Here is a 22,145-nt window from a genome sequence, read left to right on the forward strand (position 1 = left end):
AGAATGTTACCCCTCCCACACCCCAGAATGTTACCCCTCCCACACCCCAGAATGATACCCCCCACACCCCAGAATGTTATCCCTCCCACACCCCAGAATGTTATCCCTCCCACACCCCAGAATGTTACCCCTCCCACACCCCAGAATGTTATCCCTCCCACACCCCAGAATGTTATCCCTCCCACACCCCAGAATGTTACCCCTCCCACACCCCAGAATGTTACCCCTCCCACACCCCAGAATGTTACCCCTCCCCCACCCCAGAATGTTACTCCTCCACACCCCAGAATGTTACCCCTCCCACACCCCAGAATGTTACCCCTCCCACACCCCAGAATGTTACCCCTCCCACACCCCAGAATGTTACCCCTCCCACACCCCAGAATGTTACCCCTCCCACACCCCAGAATGTTATCCCTCCCACACCCCAGAATGTTATCCCTCCCACACCCCAGAATGTTACCCCTCCCCACCCCAGAATGTTACTCCTCCACACCCCAGAATGTTACCCTCCCACACCCCAGAATGTTACCCCTCCCACACCCCAGAATGTTACCCCTCCCACACCCCAGAATGTTACCCCCCACACCCCAGAATGTTATCCCTCCCACACCCCAGAATGTTATCCCTCCCACACCCCAGAATGTTATCCCACCCACACCCCAGAATGTTACCCCTCCACACCCCAGAATGTTACCCCTCCCACACCCCAGAATGTTATCCCTCCCACACCCCAGAATGTTACCCCTCCCACACCCCAGAATGTTATCCCTCCCACACCCCAGAATGTTACCCCTCCACACCCCAGAATGTTACCCTTCCACACCCCAGAATGTTACCCCTCCACACCCCAGAATGTTACCCCTCCACACCCCAGAATGTTACCCCTCCACACCCCAGAATGTTACCCCCCCACACCCCAGAATGTTACCCCTCCACACCCCAGAATGTTACCCCCCACACCCCAGAATGTTACCCCTCCACACCCCAGAATGTTACCCCTCCACACCCCAGAATGTTACCCCTCCACACCCCAGAATGTTACCCCTCCCACACCCCAGAATGTTACCCCTCCACACCCCAGAATGTTACCCCTCCACACCCCAGAATGTTACCCCTCCACACCCCAGAATGTTACCCCTCCTGTAACAGAGCGATGATTCAGCTGAAGACTTCTGTTCGCTCCCAGAGATAATGCCTAGGCTTTAACATTCAGATTACAACCGGGGCAACATTGTGGGCAGGCTAACACACTCTTGTGGCCCTGGAGACATGGGTACAACCCCTCAGTCGCTCACACACCCATTGATTTAATAAACAATTGCATCATTCACTTCGCGATCATCATAACAGCCAATATTAATCCACATCCCATTAACATCCAAGGCACTTCCTCATCTAATTAACATCCAGCCAATCGTTTGAGGAGATCAATGAGCACTGTTTACTGTGAGGGATTATGGTTATAATAACTAATAACTATAATAACTAAAAAGCTTCCTCTGTTACCCAGCAGGCACAACTGGTTGCAATGTCACGTCATGGTTAAGTTGTATACTGATTGTTTCCGTTCTTTTTGATGTCCCGTTTAGGGTTGCAAAATTCAGCAAACTTTCCCCAAATTCCCAGATCTTCCAGAAGTCTGGGATGAAGGATTCCAGATTTCCTGCTTATTCCTTTCCGTGTCGAGGAGTCTTCCAGCCGGCATTTATGGAAAGCTGTGAATTTTGGGAATTACCCGAAAAAATACTGTAAATGATGTTTTCAACAGTGGAGGCTGCTGAGGGGAGGACGGCTCATAATAGTGGCTGGAACGGAGTCAATGGAATGGTATCAACCACATGGAAACCACGTCTTTGATTTGTTTGATGCCATTCCATTGACTCCGTTCCAGCCTTTATTATGAGCCGTCCTCCCCTCAGCCTCCACTGGTTTTCTAATGGTTGTAATCTCATTTATCTGACAAGATACCAGCCAAAATTCTACGCCTTTCCCAGACATATTGATGTTGACATGAAAATAAATGTCTTAACCTGGTTGTAATCTGACATCTCTACAACCGATTTATGACCAGGAACAACGTCATTATGACGTCCCATGCCAAATGTTGCTTGCTGGGTTGAATGATGGTTGAATGATCCCACTTCGGAGCGATCCTTCTTAACTGCTGTCTGTGTGTCCTCTGTTGTGTTTTTTATTGGTGTTCTATGTGTTGGCTGGTCCAATTGAAATGTCCCCTTTGTCCTATTCTATCTCACCATGTGTTTTCTGTGACAGACATTGCACTGAACTTCCGCACCACCTATGTGAGTACGACGGGTCAGGTGGTTTATGAAGCCCGCTCTATCTTTGTACACTACGCCACCTCCTGGCTGTTTGTTGACCTGATCGCCGCCCTGCCCTTTGACCTGCTCTACGCCTTCAATATCAGCGTGGTGGGTGTGCGGCACGTTCCCGCAACGCAGGCATGCACAGACACATGAGAAGACACACACACATACACAAGCATACATACTTTACACACACACACACACACACACACACACACACACACACACACACACACACACACACACACACACACACACACACACACACACACACACACACACACACACACACACACACACACACACACATACAGTACCAGTCAAAAGTTTGGACACACCTACTCACTCAAGGGTTTTTCTTTAGTTTGACTATTTTCTACATTGTAGTATTGAAGACATCAACACTATGAAATAACACATATGGCATCATGTAGTGACCAAAAAAGTGTTAAATAAATTCAAATATTTTTGAGATTATTCAAAGTAGCCACCCCTTTGCCTTGATGACAGCTTTGCACACTCTCGGCATTCTCTCAACCAGCTTCATGAGGAATGCTTTTCCAACAGTCTTGAAGGTGTTCCCACATATGCTGAGCACTTGTTAGTGGCTTTTCCTTCACTCTGTGGTCCAACTCATCCCAAACCATCTCAAATGGGTTGAGGTCGGGTGATTGTGGAGGCTAGGTCATCTGATGCAGCACTCCATCACTCTCCTTCTGGTCAAATAGCTCTTACACAGCCTGGAGGTATGTTGGGTCATTATCCTGTTGAAAAACAAATGATAGTCCCACTAAGCCCAAACCAGATGGGTTGGCGTATCGCTGCAGAATGCTGTGGTAGCCATGCTGGTCTAATGTCCATTGCTTGTGATGTTTGGCCCAAGCAAGTCTCTTCTTCTTATTGGTGTCTTTGCAGCAATTCGACCATGAAGGCCTGATTCACGCAGTCTCCTCTCAACAGTTGATGTTGAGATGTGTATGTTACTTGAACTCTGTGAAGCGTTTATTTGGGCTGCAATCTGAGGTGCTAATGAAACCTACCCTCTGCAGCAGAGGTAACTCTGGGGCTTCCTTTCCTGTGGCGGTCCTCATGAGAGCCAGTGGCATCATATAGCTTGATGGTTTTTGCAACATCACTTGAAGAAACTTCTTGCCATTTTCCACATTGACTGACCTTCATGTCTTAAAGTAAAGATGGACTGTCATTTCTCTTTGCTCATTTGAGCTGTTGTTGCCATAATATGGGCTTGGTCTTTTACCCGATAGGGCTATCTTCTGTATACCCCCCCTACCTTGTCACAACACAACTGATTTGCTTAAACTCATTAAGAATGAAAGACATTCCACAAATGTACTTTTAACAAGACACACCTGTTAATTGAAATGCATTCCAGGTGACTAGCTCATGAAGCTGGTTGAGAGAATGCAAACAGTGTGCAAAGCTGTCATCAAGGCAAAGGGTGGCTATTTGAATCTCAAATCTCAAATATATCTTAATTTGTTTAACCCTTTGTTGGTTACTACATGATTCCATATGTGTTATTTCATAGTTTTGATGTCTTCACTATTATTCTACAATGTAGAAAATAGTAAAAATCAAGAAAAACACTTGAATGAGTAGGTGTGTCCAAACATTTGACTGGTACTGTACATAGAAACACACTCGCAGAATGGTGACTGATCACTTTGTTCTTTGGCCAAAGGGCTTCATAGAGACATGGGGGTGCAGCCAGCCAGGGACTGGGGTGTGTCTGTCTGTGTGTGAGAATAGGTCATGTTTGTGTGAGACGTATTGAGCCGTCAGTCACACCGAGTCTCCCCAGGCTTTAATGGTGTCCAGTGATGTATCAATACCAGCCTCCTGCTGTGTCATCGATCCCCGAACCAAGAACATTTCTCACAACAACACCTCAAAGGCATCACTCAACTGGCAAACTTTCCAACTTTCAAGAACACACACACACACCTATGCTCACACACATCACACACACGCACTCTGTCAATACCAATGACCATTGACCTCTGCTTTCATGTCCCCTCCCTCCCCTCCTCTTCCTCTGTGCAGTACTTTGGGGTCCACCTGCTGAAGACAGTGCGGTTGCTGCGTCTCCTGAGGCTGCTCCAGAAGCTGGAGCGTTACTCTGAGTACAGCGCCGTGGTCCTCACCCTGCTCATGTCTACTTTCGCCCTGCTGGCCCACTGGATGGCCTGTGTCTGGTACTTCATCGGACGCAGGGAGATCGAGAGCAACAGCCTGAGCTCCTGGGATAATGGTGAGTAAACCTGGCAACAAAATAATCACACACACACTCACACACACTAAATCCCTATTACATGGTATTTTATTGACTTATTAGTTCAATGATAATGAAGAGCTATTGGGACATTGGATAGTTAGCAACTTCCCACACATGTAAAGACACAGTGTCTCCTTGATGGTAACTCCTCAAATGTAAAGACACAGTGTCTTCTTGATGGTAACTCCTCACATGTAAAGACACAGTGTCTCCTTGATGGTAACTCCACACGTGTAAAGACACAGTGTCTCCTTGATGGTAACTCCTCACATGTAAAGACACAGTTACTCCTTGATGGTAACTCCTCACATGTAAAGACACAGTGTCTCCTTGATGGTAACTCCTCACATGTAAAGACACAGTTACTCCTTGATGGTAACTCCTCACATGTAAAGACACAGTTACTCCTTGATGGTAACTCCTCACATGTAAAGACACAGTTACTCCTTGATGGTAACTCCTCACATGTAAAGACACAGTGTCTCCATGATGGTAACTCCTCACATGTAAAGACACAGTTACTCCTTGATGGTAACTCCTCACATGTAAAGATACAGTGTCTCCTTGATGGTAACTCCTCACATGTAAAGACACAGTTACTCCTTGATGGTAATCCAATTTGTAAGTCGCTCTGGATAAGAGCGTCTGCCAAATGACTTAAATGTAATGTAACTCCACACATGTAAAGACATAGTTACTCCTTGATGGTAACTCCTCACATGTAAAGACATAGTTACTCCTTGATGGTAACTCCTCACATGTAAAGACACAGTTACTCCTTGATGGTAACTCCTCACATGTAAAGACACAGTGTCTCCTTGATGGTAACTCCTCACATGTAAAGACACAGTTACTCCTTGATGGTAACTCCTCACATGTAAAGACACAGTTACTCCTTGATGGTAACTCCTCACATGTAAAGACACAGTTACTCCTTGATGGTAACTCCTCACATGTAAAGACACAGTGTCTCCTTGATGGTAACTCCACACATGTAAAGACATAGTTACTCCTTGATGGTAACTCCTCACATGTAAAGACACAGTTACTCCTTGATGGTAACTCCTCACATGTAAAGACACAGTGTCTCCTTGATGGTAACTCCTCACATGTAAAGACACAGTTACTCCTTGATGGTAACTCCTCACATGTAAAGACACAGTGTCTCCTTGATGGTAACTCCTCACATGTAAAGACACAGTTACTCCTTGATGGTAACTCCACACATGTAAAGACATAGTTACTCCTTGATGGTAACTCCTCACATGTAAAGACACAGTTACTCCTTGATGGTAACTCCTCACATGTAAAGACACAGTTACTCCTTGATGGTAACTCCTCACATGTAAAGACACAGTTACTACTTGATGGTAACTCCTCACATGTAAAGACACAGTTACTCCTTGATGGTAACTCCTCACATGTAAAGACACAGTTACTCCTTGATGGTAACTCCTCACATGTAAAGACACAGTGTCTCCTTGGTGGTAACTCCTCACATGTAAAGACACAGTGTCTTCTTGATGGTAACTCCTCACATGTAAAGACACAGTTACTCCTTGATGGTAACTCCTCACATGTAAAGACACAGTGTCTCCTTGATGGTAACTCCTCACATGTAAAGACACAGTTACTCCTTGATGGTAACTCCACACATGTAAAGACATAGTTACTCCTTGATGGTAACTCCTCACATGTAAAGACACAGTTACTCCTTGATGGTAACTCCTCACATGTAAAGACACAGTTACTCCTTGATGGTAACTCCTCACATGTAAAGACACAGTTACTCCTTGATGGTAACTCCTCACATGTAAAGACACAGTTACTCCTTGATGGTAACTCCTCACATGTAAAGACACAGTTACTCCTTGATGGTAACTCCTCACATGTAAAGACACAGTTACTCCTTGATGGTAACTCCACACATGTAAAGACATAGTTACTCCTTGATGGTAACTCCTCACATGTAAAGACACAGTTACTCCTTGATGGTAACTCCTCACATGTAAAGACACAGTGTCTCCTTGATGGTAACTCCTCACATGTAAAAACACAGTTACTCCTTGATGGTAACTCCTCACATGTAAAGACACAGTGTCTCCTTGATGGTAACTCCACACATGAAAAGACATAGTTACTCCTTGATGGTAACTCCTCACATGTAAAGACACAGTTACTCCTTGATGGTAACTCCTCACATGTAAAGACACAGTTACTCCTTGATGGTAACTCCTCACATGTAAAGACACAGTTACTCCTTGATGGTAACTCCACACATGTAAAGACATAGTTACTCCTTGATGGTAACTCCTCACATGTAAAGACACAGTTACTCCTTGATGGTAACTCCTCACATGTAAAGACACAGTTACTCCTTGATGGTAACTCCTCACATGTAAAGACACATTGTCTCCTTGATGGTAACTCCTCACATGTAAAGACACTGGCTCCTTGATGGTAACTCCTCACATGTAAAGACACAGTTACTCCTTGATGGTAACTCCACACATGTAAAGACACAGTTACTCCTTGATGGTAACTCCTCACATGTAAAGACACAGTGTATCCTTGATGGTAACTCCACACATGTAAAGACATAGTTACTCCTTGATGGTAACTCCTCACATGTAAAGACACAGTTACTCCTTGATGGTAACTCCTCACATGTAAAGAAACAGTGTCTCCTTGATGGTAACTCCTCACATGTAAAGACACAGCTACTCCTTGATGGTAACTCCACACATGTAAAGACACAGTTACTCCTTGATGGTAACTCCTCACATGTAAAGACACAGTTACTCCTTGATGGTAACTCCTCACATGTAAAGACACAGTTACTCCTTGATGGTAACTCCTCACATGTAAAGACACAGTGTCTCCTTGATGGTAACTCCACACATGTAAAGACATAGTTACTCCTTGATGGTAACTCCTCACATGTAAAGACACAGTTACTCCTTGATGGTAACTCCTCACATGTAAAGACACAGTGTCTCCTTGATGGTAACTCCTCACATGTAAAGACACAGTTACTCCTTGATGGTAACTCCTCACATGTAAAGACACAGTTACTCCTTGATGGTAACTCCTCACATGTAAAGACACAGTTACTCCTTGATGGTAACTCCTCACATGCAAAGACACAGTGTCTCCTTGATGGTAACTCCTCACATGTAAAGACACAGTTACTCCTTGATGGTAACTCCTCACATGTAAAGACACAGTGTCTCCTTGATGGTAACTCCACACATGTAAAGACATAGTTACTCCTTGATGGTAACTCCTCACATGTAAAGACACAGTTACTCCTTGATGGTAACTCCTCACATGTAAAGACACAGTGTCTCCTTGATGGTAACTCCTCACATGTAAAGACACAGTTACTCCTTGATGGTAACTCCTCACATGTAAAGACACAGTGTCTCCTTGATGGTAACTCCTCACATGTAAAGACACAGTTACTCCTTGATGGTAACTCCACACATGTAAAGACATAGTTACTCCTTGATGGTAACTCCTCACATGTAAAGACACAGTTACTCCTTGATGGTAACTCCTCACATGTAAAGACACAGTTACTCCTTGATGGTAACTCCTCACATGTAAAGACACAGTTACTACTTGATGGTAACTCCTCACATGTAAAGACACAGTTACTCCTTGATGGTAACTCCTCACATGTAAAGACACAGTTACTCCTTGATGGTAACTCCTCACATGTAAAGACACAGTTACTCCTTGATGGTAACTCCACACATGTAAAGACATAGTTACTCCTTGATGGTAACTCCTCACATGTAAAGACACAGTTACTCCTTGATGGTAACTCCTCACATGTAAAGACACAGTGTCTCCTTGATGGTAACTCCTCACATGTAAAGACACAGTTACTCCTTGATGGTAACTCCTCACATGTAAAGACACAGTGTCTCCTTGATGGTAACTCCACACATGAAAAGACATAGTTACTCCTTGATGGTAACTCCTCACATGTAAAGAAGCAGTTACTCCTTGATGGTAACTCCACACATGTAAAGACATAGTTACTCCTTGATGGTAACTCCTCACATGTAAAGACACAGTTACTCCTTGATGGTAACTCCTCACATGTAAAGACACAGTTACTCCTTGATGGTAACTCCTCACATGTAAAGACACAGTTACTCCTTGATGGTAACTCCTCACATGTAAAGACACAGTTACTCCTTGATGGTAACTCCTCACATGTAAAGACACAGTTACTCCTTGATGGTAACTCCTCACATGTAAAGACACAGTTACTCCTTGATGGTAACTCCTCACATGTAAAGACACAGTTACTCCTTGATGGTAACTCCTCACATGTAAAGACACAGTTACTCCTTGATGGTAACTCCTCACATGTAAAGACACAGTTACTCCTTGATGATAACTCCTCACATGTAAAGACACAGTGTCTCCTTGATGGTAACTCCTCACATGTAAAGACACAGTTACTCCTTGATGGTAACTCCTCACATGTAAAGACACAGTGTCTCCTTGATGGTAACTCCACACATGTAAAGACACAGTTACTCCTTGATGGTAACTCCTCACATGTAAAGACACAGTTACTCCTTGATGGTAACTCCTCACATGTAAAGACACAGTTACTCCTTGATGGTAACTCCTCACATGTAAAGACACAGTGTCTCCATGATGGTAACTCCTCACATGTAAAGACACAGTTACTCCTTGATGGTAACTCCTCACATGTAAAGATACAGTGTCTCCTTGATGGTAACTCCTCACATGTAAAGACACAGTTACTCCTTGATGGTAATCCAATTTGTAAGTCGCTCTGGATAAGAGCGTCTGCCAAATGACTTAAATGTAATGTAACTCCACACATGTAAAGACATAGTTACTCCTTGATGGTAACTCCTCACATGTAAAGACATAGTTACTCCTTGATGGTAACTCCTCACATGTAAAGACACAGTTACTCCTTGATGGTAACTCCTCACATGTAAAGACACAGTGTCTCCTTGATGGTAACTCCTCACATGTAAAGACACAGTTACTCCTTGATGGTAACTCCTCACATGTAAAGACACAGTTACTCCTTGATGGTAACTCCTCACATGTAAAGACACAGTTACTCCTTGATGGTAACTCCTCACATGTAAAGACACAGTGTCTCCTTGATGGTAACTCCACACATGTAAAGACATAGTTACTCCTTGATGGTAACTCCTCACATGTAAAGACACAGTTACTCCTTGATGGTAACTCCTCACATGTAAAGACACAGTGTCTCCTTGATGGTAACTCCTCACATGTAAAGACACAGTTACTCCTTGATGGTAACTCCTCACATGTAAAGACACAGTGTCTCCTTGATGGTAACTCCTCACATGTAAAGACACAGTTACTCCTTGATGGTAACTCCACAAATGTAAAGACATAGTTACTCCTTGATGGTAACTCCTCACATGTAAAGACACAGTTACTCCTTGATGGTAACTCCTCACATGTAAAGACACAGTTACTCCTTGATGGTAACTCCTCACATGTAAAGACACAGTTACTACTTGATGGTAACTCCTCACATGTAAAGACACAGTTACTCCTTGATGGTAACTCCTCACATGTAAAGACACAGTTACTCCTTGATGGTAACTCCTCACATGTAAAGACACAGTTACTCCTTGATGGTAACTCCTCACATGTAAAGACACAGTGCCTCCTTGATGGTAACTCCTCACATGTAAAGACACAGTTACTCCTTGATGGTAACTCCTCACATGTAAAGACACAGTGTCTCCTTGATGGTAACTCCTCACATGTAAAGACACAGTTACTCCTTGATGGTAACTCCACACATGTAAAGACATAGTTACTCCTTGATGGTAACTCCTCACATGTAAAGACACAGTTACTCCTTGATGGTAACTCCTCACATGTAAAGACACAGTTACTCCTTGATGGTAACTCCTCACATGTAAAGACACAGTTACTCCTTGATGGTAACTCCTCACATGTAAAGACACAGTTACTCCTTGATGGTAACTCCTCACATGTAAAGACACAGTTACTCCTTGATGGTAACTCCTCACATGTAAAGACACAGTTACTCCTTGATGGTAACTCCACACATGTAAAGACATAGTTACTCCTTGATGGTAACTCCTCACATGTAAAGACACAGTTACTCCTTGATGGTAACTCCTCACATGTAAAGACACAGTGTCTCCTTGATGGTAACTCCTCACATGTAAAAACACAGTTACTCCTTGATGGTAACTCCTCACATGTAAAGACACAGTGTCTCCTTGATGGTAACTCCACACATGAAAAGACATAGTTACTCCTTGATGGTAACTCCTCACATGTAAAGACACAGTTACTCCTTGATGGTAACTCCTCACATGTAAAGACACAGTTACTCCTTGATGGTAACTCCTCACATGTAAAGACACAGTTACTCCTTGATGGTAACTCCACACATGTAAAGACATAGTTACTCCTTGATGGTAACTCCTCACATGTAAAGACACAGTTACTCCTTGATGGTAACTCCTCACATGTAAAGACACAGTTACTCCTTGATGGTAACTCCTCACATGTAAAGACACAGTTACTCCTTGATGGTAACTCCTCACATGTAAAGACACAGTTACTCCTTGATGGTAACTCCTCACATGTAAAGACACAGTTACTCCTTGATGGTAACTCCTCACATGTAAAGACACAGTGTCTCCTTGATGGTAACTCCTCACATGTAAAGACACAGTTACTCCTTGATGGTAACTCCTCACATGTAAAGACACAGTTACTCCTTGATGGTAACTCCTCACATGTAAAGACACAGTGTCTCCTTGATGGTAACTCCTCACATGTAAAGACACAGTGTATCCTTGATGGTAACTCCACACATGTAAAGACATAGTTACTCCTTGATGGTAACTCCTCACATGTAAAGACACATTGTCTCCTTGATGGTAACTCCTCACATGTAAAGACACTGGCTCCTTGATGGTAACTCCTCACATGTAAAGACACAGTTACTCCTTGATGGTAACTCCACACATGTAAAGACACAGTTACTCCTTGATGGTAACTCCTCACATGTAAAGACACAGTGTATCCTTGATGGTAACTCCACACATGTAAAGACATAGTTACTCCTTGATGGTAACTCCTCACATGTAAAGACACAGTTACTCCTTGATGGTAACTCCTCACATGTAAAGACACAGTTTCTCCTTGATGGTAACTCCTCACATGTAAAGACACAGTTACTCCTTGATGGTAACTCCACACATGTAAAGACACAGTTACTCCTTGATGGTAACTCCTCACATGTAAAGACACAGTTACTCCTTGATGGTAACTCCTCACATGTAAAGACACAGTTACTCCTTGATGGTAACTCCTCACATGTAAAGACACAGTTACTCCTTGATGGTAACTCCACACATGTAAAGACATAGTTACTCCTTGATGGTAACTCCTCACATGTAAAGACACAGTTACTCCTTGATGGTAACTCCTCACATGTAAAGACACAGTGTCTCCTTGATGGTAACTCCTCACATGTAAAGACACAGTTACTCCTTGATGGTAACTCCTCACATGTAAAGACACAGTTACTCCTTGATGGTAACTCCTCACATGTAAAGACACAGTTACTCCTTGATGGTAACTCCTCACATGCAAAGACACAGTGTCTCCTTGATGGTAACTCCTCACATGTAAAGACACAGTTACTCCTTGATGGTAACTCCTCACATGTAAAGACACAGTGTCTCCTTGATGGTAACTCCACACATGTAAAGACATAGTTACTCCTTGATGGTAACTCCTCACATGTAAAGACACAGTTACTCCTTGATGGTAACTCCTCACATGTAAAGACACAGTGTCTCCTTGATGGTAACTCCTCACATGTAAAGACACAGTTACTCCTTGATGGTAACTCCTCACATGTAAAGACACAGTGTCTCCTTGATGGTAACTCCTCACATGTAAAGACACAGTTACTCCTTGATGGTAACTCCACACATGTAAAGACATAGTTACTCCTTGATGGTAACTCCTCACATGTAAAGACACAGTTACTCCTTGATGGTAACTCCTCACATGTAAAGACACAGTTACTCCTTGATGGTAACTCCTCACATGTAAAGACACAGTTACTACTTGATGGTAACTCCTCACATGTAAAGACACAGTTACTCCTTGATGGTAACTCCTCACATGTAAAGACACAGTTACTCCTTGATGGTAACTCCTCACATGTAAAGACACAGTTACTCCTTGATGGTAACTCCACACATGTAAAGACATAGTTACTCCTTGATGGTAACTCCTCACATGTAAAGACACAGTTACTCCTTGATGGTAACTCCTCACATGTAAAGACACAGTGTCTCCTTGATGGTAACTCCTCACATGTAAAGACACAGTTACTCCTTGATGGTAACTCCTCACATGTAAAGACACAGTGTCTCCTTGATGGTAACTCCACACATGAAAAGACATAGTTACTCCTTGATGGTAACTCCTCACATGTAAAGACACAGTTACTCCTTGATGGTAACTCCACACATGTAAAGACATAGTTACTCCTTGATGGTAACTCCTCACATGTAAAGACACAGTTACTCCTTGATGGTAACTCCTCACATGTAAAGACACAGTTACTCCTTGATGGTAACTCCTCACATGTAAAGACACAGTTACTCCTTGATGGTAACTCCTCACATGTAAAGACACAGTTACTCCTTGATGGTAACTCCTCACATGTAAAGACACAGTTACTCCTTGATGGTAACTCCTCACATGTAAAGACACAGTGTCTCCTTGATGGTAACTCCTCACATGTAAAGACACAGTTACTCCTTGATGGTAACTCCTCACATGTAAAGACACAGTGTCTCCTTGATGGTAACTCCTCACATGTAAAGACACAGTTACTCCTTGATGGTAACTCCACACATGTAAAGACATAGTTACTCCTTGATGGTAACTCCTCACATGTAAAGACACAGTTACTCCTTGATGGTAACTCCTCACATGTAAAGACACAGTTACTCCTTGATGGTAACTCCTCACATGTAAAGACACAGTTACTCCTTGATGGTAACTCCTCACATGTAAAGACACAGTTACTCCTTGATGGTAACTCCTCACATGTAAAGACACAGTTACTCCTTGATGGTAACTCCTCACATGTAAAGACACAGTGTCTCCTTGATGGTAACTCCACACATGTAAAGACATAGTTACTCCTTGATGGTAACTCCTCACATGTAAAGACACAGTGTCTCCTTGATGGTAACTCCTCACATGTAAAAACACAGTTACTCCTTGATGGTAACTCCACACATGTAAAGACATAGTTACTCCTTGATGGTAACTCCTCACATGTAAAGACACAGTTACTCCTTGATGGTAACTCCTCACATGTAAAGACACAGTTACTCCTTGATGGTAACTCCTCACATGTAAAGACACAGTTACTCCTTGATGGTAACTCCTCACATGTAAAGACACAGTTACTCCTTGATGGTAACTCCTCACATGTAAAGACACAGTTACTCCTTGATGGTAACTCCTCACATGTAAAGACACAGTTACTCCTTGATGGTAACTCCACACATGTAAAGACATAGTTACTCCTTGATGGTAACTCCTCACATGTAAAGACACAGTGTCTCCTTGATGGTAACTCCTCACATGTAAAAACACAGTTACTCCTTGATGGTAACTCCTCACATGTAAAGACACAGTGTCTCCTTGATGGTAACTCCACACATGTAAAGACATAGTTACTCCTTGATGGTAACTCCTCACATGTAAAGACACAGTTACTCCTTGATGGTAACTCCTCACATGTAAAGACACAGTTACTCCTTGATGGTAACTCCTCACATGTAAAGACACAGTTACTCCTTGATGGTAACTCCACACATGTAAAGACATAGTTACTCCTTGATGGTAACTCCTCACATGTAAAGACACAGTTACTCCTTGATGGTAACTCCTCACATGTAAAGACACAGTTACTCCTTGATGGTAACTCCTCACATGTAAAGACACAGTTACTCCTTGATGGTAACTCCTCACATGTAAAGACACAGTTACTCCTTGATGGTAACTCCTCACATGTAAAGACACAGTTACTCCTTGATGGTAACTCCTCACATGTAAAGACACAGTGTCTCCTTGATGGTAACTCCTCACATGTAAAGACACAGTTACTCCTTGATGGTAACTCCACACATGTAAAGACATAGTTACTCCTTGATGGTAACTCCTCACATGTAAAGACACAGTGTCTCCTTGATGGTAACTCCTCACATGTAAAAACACAGTTACTCCTTGATGGTAACTCCTCACATGTAAAGACACAGTTACTCCTTGATGGTAACTCCTCACATGTAAAGACACAGTGTCTCCTTGATGGTAACTCCTCACATGTAAAGACACAGTTACTCCTTGATGGTAACTCCACACATGTAAAGACATAGTTACTCCTTGATGGTAACTCCTCACATGTAAAGACACAGTTACTCCTTGATGGTAACTCCTCACATGTAAAGACACAGTTACTCCTTGATGGTAACTCCTCACATGTAAAGACACAGTTACTCCTTGATGGTAACTCCTCACATGTAAAGACACAGTTACTCCTTGATGGTAACTCCTCACATGTAAAGACACAGTTACTCCTTGATGGTAACTCCTCACATGTAAAGACACAGTTACTCCTTGATGGTAACTCCACACATGTAAAGACATAGTTACTCCTTGATGGTAACTCCTCACATGTAAAGACACAGTGTCTCCTTGATGGTAACTCCTCACATGTAAAAACACAGTTACTCCTTGATGGTAACTCCTCACATGTAAAGACACAGTGTCTCCTTGATGGTAACTCCACACATGAAAAGACATAGTTACTCCTTGATGGTAACTCCTCACATGTAAAGACACAGTTACTCCTTGATGGTAACTCCTCACATGTAAAGACACAGTTACTCCTTGATGGTAACTCCTCACATGTAAAGACACAGTTACTCCTTGATGGTAACTCCACACATGTAAAGACATAGTTACTCCTTGATGGTAACTCCTCACATGTAAAGACACAGTTACTCCTTGATGGTAACTCCTCACATGTAAAGACACAGTTACTCCTTGATGGTAACTCCTCACATGTAAAGACACAGTTACTCCTTGATGGTAACTCCTCACATGTAAAGACACAGTTACTCCTTGATGGTAACTCCTCACATGTAAAGACACAGTTACTCCTTGATGGTAACTCCTCACATGTAAAGACACAGTGTCTCCTTGATGGTAACTCCTCACATGTAAAGACACAGTTACTCCTTGATGGTAACTCCTCACATGTAAAGACACAGTTACTCCTTGATGGTAACTCCTCACATGTAAAGACACAGTGTCTCCTTGATGGTAACTCCTCACATGTAAAGACACAGTGTATCCTTGATGGTAACTCCACACATGTAAAGACATAGTTACTCCTTGATGGTAACTCCTCACATGTAAAGACACATTGTCTCCTTGATGGTAACTCCTCACATGTAAAGACACTGGCTCCTTGATGGTAACTCCTCACATGTAAAGACACAGTTACTCCTTGATGGTAACTCCACACATGTAAAGACACAGTTACTCCTTGATGGTAACTCCTCACATGTAAAGACACAGTGTATCCTTGATGGTAACTCCACACATGTAAAGACATAGTTACTCCTTGATGGTAACTCCTCATGTAAAGACACAGTTACTCCTTGATGGTAACTCCTCACATGTAAAGACACAGTGTCTCCTTGATGGTAACTCCTCACATGTAAAGACACAGTTACTCCTTGATGGTAACTCCACACATGTAATGACACAGTTACTCCTTGATGGTAACTCCTCACATGTAAAGACACAGTTACTCCTTGATGGTAACTCCTCACATGTAAAGACACAGTTACTCCTTGATGGTAACTCCTCACATGTAAAGACACAGTGTCTCCTTGATGGTAACTCCACACATGTAAAGACATAGTTACTCCTTGATGGTAACTCCTCACATGTAAAGACACAGTTACTCCTTGATGGTAACTCCACACATGTAAAGACACAGTTACTCCTTGATGGTAACTCCTCACATGTAAAGACACAGTTACTCCTTGATGGTAACTCCACACATGTAAAGACACAGTTACTCCTTGATGGTAACTCCTCACATGTAAAGACACAGTTACTCCTTGATGGTAACTCCTCACATGTAAAGACACAGTTACTCCTTGATGGTAACTCCTCACATGTAAAGACACAGTTACTCCTTGATGGTAACTCCTCACATGTAAAGACACAGTTACTCCTTGATGGTAACTCCTCACATGTAAAGACACAGTTACTCCTTGATGGTAACTCCTCACATGTAAAGACACAGTTACTCCTTGATGGTAACTCCTCACATGTAAAGACACAGTTACTCCTTGATGGTAACTCCTCACATGTAAAGACACAGTTACCCCTTGATGGTAACTCCTCACATGTAAAGACACAGTTACTCCTTGATGGTAACTCCTCACATGTAAAGACACAGTTACTCCTTGATGGTAACTCCTCACATGTAAAGACACAGTTACTCCTTGATGGTAACTCCTCACATGTAAAGACACAGTGTCTCCTTGATGGTAACTCCTCACATGTAAAGACACAGTTACTCCTTGATGGTAACTCCACACATGTAAAGACATAGTTACTCCTTGATGGTAACTCCTCACATGTAAAGACACAGTGTCTCCTTGATGGTAACTCCTCACATGTAAAAACACAGTTACTCCTTGATGGTAACTCCTCACATGTAAAGACACAGTTACTCCTTGATGGTAACTCCTCACATGTAAAGACACAGTGTCTCCTTGATGGTAACTCCTCACATGTAAAGACACAGTTACTCCTTGATGGTAACTCCACACATGTAAAGACATAGTTACTCCTTGATGGTAACTCCTCACATGTAAAGACACAGTTACTCCTTGATGGTAACTCCTCACATGTAAAGACACAGTTACTCCTTGATGGTAACTCCTCACATGTAAAGACACAGTTACTCCTTGATGGTAACTCCTCACATGTAAAGACACAGTTACTCCTTGATGGTAACTCCTCACATGTAAAGACACAGTTACTCCTTGATGGTAACTCCTCACATGTAAAGACACAGTTACTCCTTGATGGTAACTCCACACATGTAAAGACATAGTTACTCCTTGATGGTAACTCCTCACATGTAAAGACACAGTGTCTCCTTGATGGTAACTCCTCACATGTAAAAACACAGTTACTCCTTGATGGTAACTCCTCACATGTAAAGACACAGTGTCTCCTTGATGGTAACTCCACACATGAAAAGACATAGTTACTCCTTGATGGTAACTCCTCACATGTAAAGACACAGTTACTCCTTGATGGTAACTCCTCACATGTAAAGACACAGTTACTCCTTGATGGTAACTCCTCACATGTAAAGACACAGTTACTCCTTGATGGTAACTCCACACATGTAAAGACATAGTTACTCCTTGATGGTAACTCCTCACATGTAAAGACACAGTTACTCCTTGATGGTAACTCCTCACATGTAAAGACACAGTTACTCCTTGATGGTAACTCCTCACATGTAAAGACACAGTTACTCCTTGATGGTAACTCCTCACATGTAAAGACACAGTTACTCCTTGATGGTAACTCCTCACATGTAAAGACACAGTTACTCCTTGATGGTAACTCCTCACATGTAAAGACACAGTGTCTCCTTGATGGTAACTCCTCACATGTAAAGACACAGTTACTCCTTGATGGTAACTCCTCACATGTAAAGACACAGTTACTCCTTGATGGTAACTCCTCACATGTAAAGACACAGTGTCTCCTTGATGGTAACTCCTCACATGTAAAGACACAGTGTATCCTTGATGGTAACTCCACACATGTAAAGACATAGTTACTCCTTGATGGTAACTCCTCACATGTAAAGACACATTGTCTCCTTGATGGTAACTCCTCACATGTAAAGACACTGGCTCCTTGATGGTAACTCCTCATGTAAAGACACAGTTACTCCTTGATGGTAACTCCACACATGTAAAGACACAGTTACTCCTTGATGGTAACTCCTCACATGTAAAGACACAGTGTATCCTTGATGGTAACTCCTCACATGTAAAGACATAGTTACTCCTTGATGGTAACTCCTCACATGTAAAGACACAGTTACTCCTTGATGGTAACTCCTCACATGTAAAGACACAGTGTCTCCTTGATGGTAACTCCTCACATGTAAAGACACAGTTACTCCTTGATGGTAACTCCACACATGTAATGACACAGTTACTCCTTGATGGTAACTCCTCACATGTAAAGACACAGTTACTCCTTGATGGTAACTCCTCACATGTAAAGACACAGTTACTCCTTGATGGTAACTCCTCACATGTAAAGACACAGTGTCTCCTTGATGGTAACTCCACACATGTAAAGACATAGTTACTCCTTGATGGTAACTCCTCACATGTAAAGACACAGTTACTCCTTGATGGTAACTCCACACATGTAAAGACACAGTTACTCCTTGATGGTAACTCCTCACATGTAAAGACACAGTTACTCCTTGATGGTAACTCCACACATGTAAAGACACAGTTACTCCTTGATGGTAACTCCTCACATGTAAAGACACAGTTACTCCTTGATGGTAACTCCTCACATGTAAAGACACAGTTACTCCTTGATGGTAACTCCTCACATGTAAAGACACAGTTACTCCTTGATGGTAACTCCTCACATGTAAAGACACAGTTACTCCTTGATGGTAACTCCTCACATGTAAAGACACAGTTACTCCTTGATGGTAACTCCTCACATGTAAAGACACAGTTACTCCTTGATGGTAACTCCTCACATGTAAAGACACAGTTACTCCTTGATGGTAACTCCTCACATGTAAAGACACAGTTACTCCTTGATGGTAACTCCTCACATGTAAAGACACAGTTACTCCTTGATGGTAACTCCTCACATGTAAAGACACAGTTACTCCTTGATGGTAACTCCTCACATGTAAAGACACAGTGTCTCCTTGATGGTAACTCCTCACATGTAAAGACACAGTGTCTCCTTGATGGTAACTCCTCACATGTAAAGACACAGTGTCTCCTTGATGGTAACTCCTCACATGTAAAGACACAGTTACTCCTTGATGGTAACTCCTCACATGTAAAGACACAGTTACTCCTTGATGGTAACTCCACACATGTAAAGACACAGTGTCTCCTTGATGGTAACTCCTCACATGTAAAGACACAGTGTCTTGATGGTAACTCCTCACATGTAAAGACACAGTTACTCCTTGATGGTAACTCCTCACATGTAAAGACACAGTTACTCCTTGATGGTAACTCCTCACATGTAAAGACACAGTTACTCCTTGATGGTAACTCCTCACATGTAAAGACACAGTTACTCCTTGATGGTAACTCCTCACATGTAAAGACACAGTGTACTCCTTGATGGTAACTCCACACATGTAAAGACATAGTTACTCCTTGATGGTAACTCCTCACATGTAAAGACACAGTTACTCCTTGATGGTAACTCCACACATGTAAAGACACAGTTACTCCTTGATGGTAACTCCTCACATGTAAAGACACAGTTACTCCTTGATGGTAACTCCTCACATGTAAAGACACAGTTACTCCTTGATGGTAACTCCTCACATGTAAAGACACAGTGTCTCCTTGATGGTAACTCCACACATGTAAAGACACAGTTACTCCTTGATGGTAACTCCACACATGTAAAGACACAGTTACTCCTTGATGGTAACTCCTCACATGTAAAGACACATTTACCCTTGATGGTAACTCCTCACATGTAAAGACACAGTTACTCCTTGATGGTAACTCCTCACATGTAAAGACACAGTGTCTCCTTGATGGTAACTCCACACATGTAAAGACACAGTTACTCCTTGATGGTAACTCCTCACATGTAAAGACACAGTGTCTCCTTGATGGTAACTCCACACATGTAAAGACACAGTTACTCCTTGATGGTAACTCCTCACATGTAAAGACAGTGTATCCTTGATGGTAACTCCACACATGTAAAGAAATAGTTACTCCTTGATGGTAACTCCTCACATGTAAAGACACAGTGTCTCCTTGATGGTAACTCCTCACATGTAAAGACACAGTTACTCCTTGATGGTAACTCCTCACATGTAAAGACACAGTGTATCCTTGATGGTAACTCCTCACATGTAAAGACACAGTTACTCCTTGATGGTAACTCCTCACATGTAAAGACATAGTTACTCCTTGATGGTAACTCCTCACATGTAAAGACACAGTTACTCCTTGATGGTAACTCCTCACATGTAAAGACACAGTGTCTCCTTGATGGTAACTCCACACATGTAAAGACACAGTGTCTCCTTGATGGTAACTCCTCACATGTAAAGACACAGTGTCTCCTTGATGGTAACTCCTCACATGTAAAGACACAGTTACTCCTTGATGGTAACTCCACACATGTAAAGACACAGTTACTCCTTGATGGTAACTCCTCACATGTAAAGACACAGTTACTCCTTGATGGTAACTCCTCACATGTAAAGACACAGTGTCTCCTTGATGGTAACTCCTCACATGTAAAGACACAGTTACTCCTTGATGGTAACTCCTCACATGTAAAGACACAGTGGCTCCTTGATGGTAACTCCTCACATTTAAAGACACAGTTACTCCTTGATGGTAACTCCTCACATGTAAAGACACAGTTACTCCTTGATGGTAACTCCTCACATGTAAAGACACAGTTACTCCTTGATGGTAACTCCTCACATGTAAAGACACAGTTACCCTTTGATGGTAACTCCTCACATGTAAAGACACAGTGTCTCCTTGATGGTAACTCCTCACATGTAAAGACACAGTTACTCCTTGATGGTAACTCCTCACATGTAAAGACACAGTGTCTCCTTGATGGTAACTCCTCACATGTAAAGACACAGTTACTCCTTGATGGTAACTCCTCACATGTAAAGACACAGTTACTCCTTGATGGTAACTCCTCACATGTAAAGACACAGTTACTCCTTGATGGTAACTCCTCACATGTAAAGACACAGTTACTCCTTGATGGTAACTCCTCACATGTAAAGACACAGTTACTCCTTGATGGTAACTCCTCACATGTAAAGACACAGTGTCTTGATGGTAACTCCTCACATGTAAAGACACAGTTACTCCTTGATGGTAACTCCTCACATGTAAAGACACAGTTACTCCTTGATGGTAACTCCTCACATGTAAAGACACAGTTACTCCTTGATGGTAACTCCTCACATGTAAAGACACAGTTACTCCTTGATGGTAACTCCTCATGTAAAGACACAGTTACCCTTTGATGGTAACTCCTCACATGTAAAGACACAGTGTCTCCTTGATGGTAAC

General features: G+C 42.5%; 1 pseudogene; it reads left to right on the top strand.

Annotated features, from left to right (window-relative positions):
• Positions 1-22,145, top strand: part of LOC135531199 (potassium voltage-gated channel subfamily H member 8-like) — a 63,329-nt pseudogene that overhangs the window by 16,091 nt on the left and 25,093 nt on the right.

The sequence above is a fragment of the Oncorhynchus masou genome, unplaced genomic scaffold, assembly GCF_036934945.1.
Source record: "Oncorhynchus masou masou isolate Uvic2021 unplaced genomic scaffold, UVic_Omas_1.1 unplaced_scaffold_1550, whole genome shotgun sequence".
Classification (NCBI taxonomy): domain Eukaryota; kingdom Metazoa; phylum Chordata; class Actinopteri; order Salmoniformes; family Salmonidae; genus Oncorhynchus; species Oncorhynchus masou.